The sequence below is a fragment of the Eleutherodactylus coqui genome, chromosome 11 (genome assembly GCF_035609145.1).
Source record: "Eleutherodactylus coqui strain aEleCoq1 chromosome 11, aEleCoq1.hap1, whole genome shotgun sequence".
In the NCBI taxonomy this organism is placed as follows: domain Eukaryota; kingdom Metazoa; phylum Chordata; class Amphibia; order Anura; family Eleutherodactylidae; genus Eleutherodactylus; species Eleutherodactylus coqui.
The window spans coordinates 5,356,486-5,362,485 of record NC_089847.1 but is presented as its reverse complement, the minus strand read 5'-3'; positions in this window follow the sequence as shown (position 1 = coordinate 5,362,485).

Genomic DNA, 6,000 nt, shown 5'->3' with positions numbered 1-6,000 from the left:
TTTCTGCAGGCTCGGGCCTCGTTCACACCAGGGCTGTTTTAGCGCAATTTAGGCGCGTGAAATATCGCGGCTAAGCTGCAATAAAGATCGCGTGACCGGAGGAATTCCAGCTATTTTAATTAGCCCGTCTATGGAAAGCATGCATCAAAGATAGGTCAGGTCTCATCTTTCCTCGCACCACGGACCTAAGGGCTTATTCACATGAGCGTATACATCCGACCATCTGTGGCATTGGTTTCAATGCATTCGTTCACATGGATGAATTCGCGGCACGTAAAAACGTTGCACCGTAAAAAATAGAACATACGCGACTGAAACCCGCGCTGGCTGTTATACGCTGGGTAAATAGATGGTTCTGGATCTATGTTTTGACTTTATCTGGCGGCTCCTATGGGAGCTGGAAAAAAAACATGAGGGGGGGGGGGCAGTTTAGCAGCGCCCAACGTGGGGAAAGGCTTACAGGTGCCCCTGTTTAGGCATTTGAAGTCATTCCGAGGATTTATGCCGAGCGAGGGATTTACAGGCCGCAACATATTTTTTTGATAATATGGCGCACCCAGCCGTGTGAATGGACGAGAAAATGCTAATTAAGCTCAGGACTGGATCGCAGAAAATCGTCCATGCATGCGAATTCACGGCGCGTCCGAGTGAACGTATGCGCTCGTGTGAAGGAGTCCTAGGGCTGTAATCATATAAGCGTATAAATACGTCAACCATCCGAAGGAAAGCATTGACTCCAATGCGCTTATTCAGGTAACTAGCTGCGTATATACGCTCGTGGGAATACAGCCATAGGACTCCTTCACACGGGCGATGCGATTTTCGGCCATTCAGACGGCCTGGGGGTGGTGTGTGTATACGCCGCAGCCCGGGATACCGTTGGGCAGGGGAAGAGAATTTAGCTCTGCCAGCAAAGGGAGGGGGCGAGGCGGGACCTTAGAGGAGCTAGTGCTAGTGTGTTAATCTCCCGTCCCGCCCTTTGCCGGCAGCCGACAAGGGAAGGGAGTTTAGCAGAGCCGCTGCTAAAAGCGCCCTTCCACCTCCCTTTTCCGCCAGCTCTCATAGGCTCCCATAGGATTCTATGGGACCAACATGCGTATTGTGGGTAAAGATTGGTCCAGACCGATTGTTTCCGGCCAGCCAATTTTACGCATCAAAAAAATCGCCCATCTGAACAAATGCATTGGGATCCGGGGCATCAGATGGGCGCGATTGTCGTCCAGCAGTTTTGCCGTGATAAACGCTTGTGTGAATGAAGCCTCAGATGCCAGCTTGGCGCGTCCCATCTGTGATTGGTGCGAGACTTAGCGCATATACAATTCCTCCATGTGAACGCTTCTATAGGAAACCATTGCTTCTTACAGAACTGCTCTTTCCACACGCCTCTAATGCGCTAAAAAAGTGCTCATGAACGAGACCTTAAACTCAGCGATCAATGACAGGTGAACGAATAGCGCAGAATGGTTTCGCGTTTCTGCGTAATGATTATTGCTCACTTTCGCTCATTTGAACGAATTTTGAGTGAGAATCGTTGCGTGTAAATGGGCCTTAGGCCGCTTTCACACGGGCGACAGAATCATGCGATTTTCTCACGATGCGACAGCGCTACAAGTCGCATGTGGAGCCCAGGCTTTCCAGTAGCTTCCTTCACATTAGTGATGATTTGTAGGCCGCTACATTGCGAGTAAAGTAACTGCGGCATTCTGAATATGAATATTCAGAATGCCGCGATATGCGATGTTTTGTAGCCCATGCTTCTGTATGGAGCCGTCCTATGTGTTGCATCACATCAAAACGCAGTTTAGACAGCATCTGTCCTAATAGGACATGGGGAGGACTTAACCTCCTTTGGTTGTGCTGCTGTTAGGACTAAGGGGAAACAGGTCAACAATCATAATGAAGGCTTCTCTCATCTCTGTGATAGTGGTGTTTGGACCGGTGAGAGGATCCTTGACGTGGGCTTGTGGGCTTCCATATTTTGCCAATAATATTAACTAATACTTTGTAGTTATACTTAGTTTTGGAGTAAGCAGTCTGTCTTTAAATGCCGGCGTGGCAGTGCTGGTGTGGCTCACTTTTGAGATGTAGGGCAACCCATCGGGCTGAATCATGTTAACAGGTTTTAAGTAGAGATGAGCGAATATACTCGCTAATGGCAAATACTCGAGTGAGTATTGCCTTTTGCGAGTACCTGCCCACTCGTCTCAAAAGATTCAGGTGCCAGCGGGGGGCGATCTCTCTCTCTCTCTCTCTCTCTCTCTCCCCCCTGCTCACTCCCGCAACTCATCGCTCACCCCCGCCGACACCCGAATCTTTTGAGAGGAGCAGGCAGGTACTCGCAAAAGACAATACTCGCTCATCTCTAGTTGTAAGCCTGAATGGTGCACCACATGTATCAGTGGGTCTGGCACCCTTTGTATGCCTTATGTATATGCAAGCAGAATACTAAGCTGTGATTGGTTCCTCGAGCGCTCGCTCTGATTGGCTAAACAGCACACACAGGAACCAATCCCAGGCAGAGCTTCCTGGAGGCAGGGATTTTCAAAGTCGTGACCAGGAAGCTCTGCCGAACAACTTCAAGCAACTGCGGGGGAGCTTCAGGTGAGATGACGGAGCCGGAGAGGTGATGTATTCCAATTTGTATGCAGCTAGGGCTTAGTTTAGGGAATTTAAGTAGAATTTCCTACTGTTAAAGTTGCATCACATGAAAACTGTGTTTTTGTGCGATGCAACACATAGAAAGGCTCCATAGAGAAACATGGGCTGCAACAAAAAAAAAAAATTATATATATATATATATATATAAATAAAAACATCAGGCCTGTATAGAGCAGGCGGCGGTTGTGTAGTCTCACAATGCCGCAGGCTACAAAACGTCGCTGATGTGGAAGACTCCATAGGAAAGCAGGGGCTCCACATACATGTGATTTGTAGCGCTGCCGCATAGCGAGAAAATCCCCCGTGTGGAAGCGGCCTAATGCAGTGCCAACTTTATCAATAGGGAATCTGGACTCAAGCTTTAGTCAGAGTCTCTTCTTCTTTCTGCCATCATGGCTTTTTTCGATGCCTCAGCCACTTTTTGAAGGCCTGGAGGCGAAGCTTTGACTCCCTCCTCGTAAACGTCTCGGTCTCTTCACTGTATGAATTTCAACAATTTCTGTGAATTGTTTGGGGATAGAATCATGTGTTCTCATCTTCCTCCATGGACGGCCCGTTCCCTCTGCTGGCACCCGCCAGGCCCGAAGTTGTGCAACATCTCCAATCTGACGAGACGTTCCAGCAGGGGGTGCAGCACACAGCCCCGCTTACACTTTCCGAATAGAGGACTGACTCATCTCGGCCTGGACTCTGGACATAATCTTTCCTCCAGATCAGCCCATCTTACAGAGATTGTTCACCAGCGAGTTCACAAGGGCAACAGTCTTGGCACTTAGAAAGTCATATCCGGCGTGAGGATATCACAATGCTGGCATTTGGAGGTTGCTTTTCTCCCCCAGAACCTGCTGAAAGCATCTCAGAGAAGGCATTAGGAAATGTATCCAGAACTTGCTTCACAGGAGGACCTACCTCATAGTCCAGGATACCCAAGTACCCCCCTCCCTTCCCCGTGTGGCGTTGTTGGTGCAGATTCCTAACATACAGAAGAGGCAACTGTGCAAGAAAAGTCTGCAAAAGAAAAGAAAAACACAAAAAAATTCCACAAGATGTTCTGCAGTTAAAAACATAATAAAATCTGCACCCATTGACAAACCGGCACCGGTCCGGCGGATAATTCCATCTCGTGTGAAAGGTCCCTTACAAGACTAAAAGCAAACACCCCAAAATCTATCTGCATTATTACCAGTGAAGGGAGCCCAACAGGAACTTGCTGAGGGCTAAAAGTTACCCCTCTGCCCCCTGAGGCTGGGAGTCTATAGCTAGCAGCAGCCAAGGGGTTAAACAGCTGGGATTCAGTGTTCTCCCCAATCATGGCCATTACCGCTGACTAGGGCATCACAGCTTAAAGGGGTTTTCTAGGCACAAAAATTTAAATTCTGAAAATGCTTAAATTTAGTTGGTTTAGCTAAACGGCGGCAATTTGCACCTTTCATCTGCGGCTCTGGACCTCCTCCTTCGCCTCGTGCAGCCGCCAATCTGATGCTGTTTATACGCATGATTTCCGCAGTAAACACAGCAGCAGACCGTTACCTAGAACTCCCAGCATGCATAGCGCTTGTCTCCTAGCCAGCGCTGTAGCTCCGCCCACAGGTCCTACAACTTACCAGCACCAACCTTCCCCTCAGGCTGGGTTCACACGGGGCGGATTTGCTGCAGAAATTGTGCGGAATTGCACCGTGGCAAATCCGCATTCGGCTGCTAATCCCGGAATTAGCCAGCCATGTGGACGAGATTTCTCAGAAATCTCGTCCACACGGGACGGCAAATCCGCTGCATCCAATGAGACCATTACAGAACGACTTATTGTAATGATGTAGATTAGATTGTGAAAGGTTAGCGTTGGTGCTGCAGGCCGAGTCCTATTGAAGTGAATGGGTCTCAGCCTGCAGTACCAACCCAGGCCACTGTGCAATGTACAGCGCTGTCTGCTTCCTGCAGCAAAACAGCTAGACATGGGACAACCCCTTTAAAGTCCCAGAACCAACATTTATCCCCTATCCACAGGATAGTTGATTAATATTGGGATTGTGGGGGTGCCAGCAGGTGACACCCCCAAAGTTCCATGTCCCCATTTCCACCTCACTGCATCCACCCTCAACGAGGAGCAGTTTGAATGGAGTTACAGCCGAGCATCCTCACTGCTCCTCTATTCACTTCAAAAAGGGACTGTTGGAGATAGAATACAAGCCCTCAACTATCTCAGACCCTCATTGATATGAAGCGGCAGGGGCGCATGCTCCGCCACTGCAGCATTCATGCTCCTACCTCACTATGGTCATGGGACCTTGTTTGAGATGGGTTGGGGGGTATCAATGGTGAAAACCCCACCAGACTTATCACCGATCCTGTGGCGAAGTGATAATAGATTTTGGGATTTCCTCTTTAAGCCATCATCACACCCCACATTTATGACATGGTGTACAAACCACTACTACCCCCACCATGCTGTCATCCTGCTGAGGTGTTAAGGGGGTTGGACCACAAGTCACCCCTCCCTCATCAAGATCGAGATGTCACCCATCCTCACGGCAGGGTTACTACTGAATGAAGCGCTGATCACCAATGCACAGCACTTCATTCACTTCCAGTGGGACCGAGCGACACCCATCAGTTTAAATGAATGGAGCCCCAACCCGAGCGCGCCCGGCCAGCGCTGCCTTCATGCTGAGGTCACTTCTTCCTCTGCAGCGACAGGCAAAGCAGGACACGGAAGTCTCATTCTGGAGATCAACGGGGATCTCCGTAGTGCAACCCCCCCCCCCCACTGATCAGCACCATGTTCCCTATCCTGAGATTTGGGGCGGGGAGGGGGTATACCTGCAATCTGGTAAAACCCCTTTAATAAACTGCCTGATGACAGACTGCCTTCAATGCCACCGTAATAAACTAGGTAGATCAGCAGTGCAGGCGCCTGGGAAAGCTGGGTGAGAACCCCTCGGCGCACTGATGACAGCCATAGTGGATGTCGCTCATCTCTCCTAGGAACCCACAACTAAGAAATCAAATGACTAGAACCGTCTGCAGAAGAGGCGACACGACAACAAAGCAACGTTCCTGTGCTGCAAGGAGGCGGGGTGAAGGTACGGCGGCTGCACACAATGCCCATCTATGGGCGACCCACACGCTGGCATCCCTCAGCGGACAACAAGAATATATTTAACGGAGTCCTGAGGTAAACATCTCCCTCCTGCAGACGTGTATAGAGGTCATGTGATCACCATAAAGAGGCGACTTAAGGTTCCGGCTCGTAAATAACAGGAGACGAGTATTTACATATGCAGTATTTCATCACACGCTGCTGCCCTTCCATAAACCCGCGGCCGCTGCACAAGAAAGCGGGCA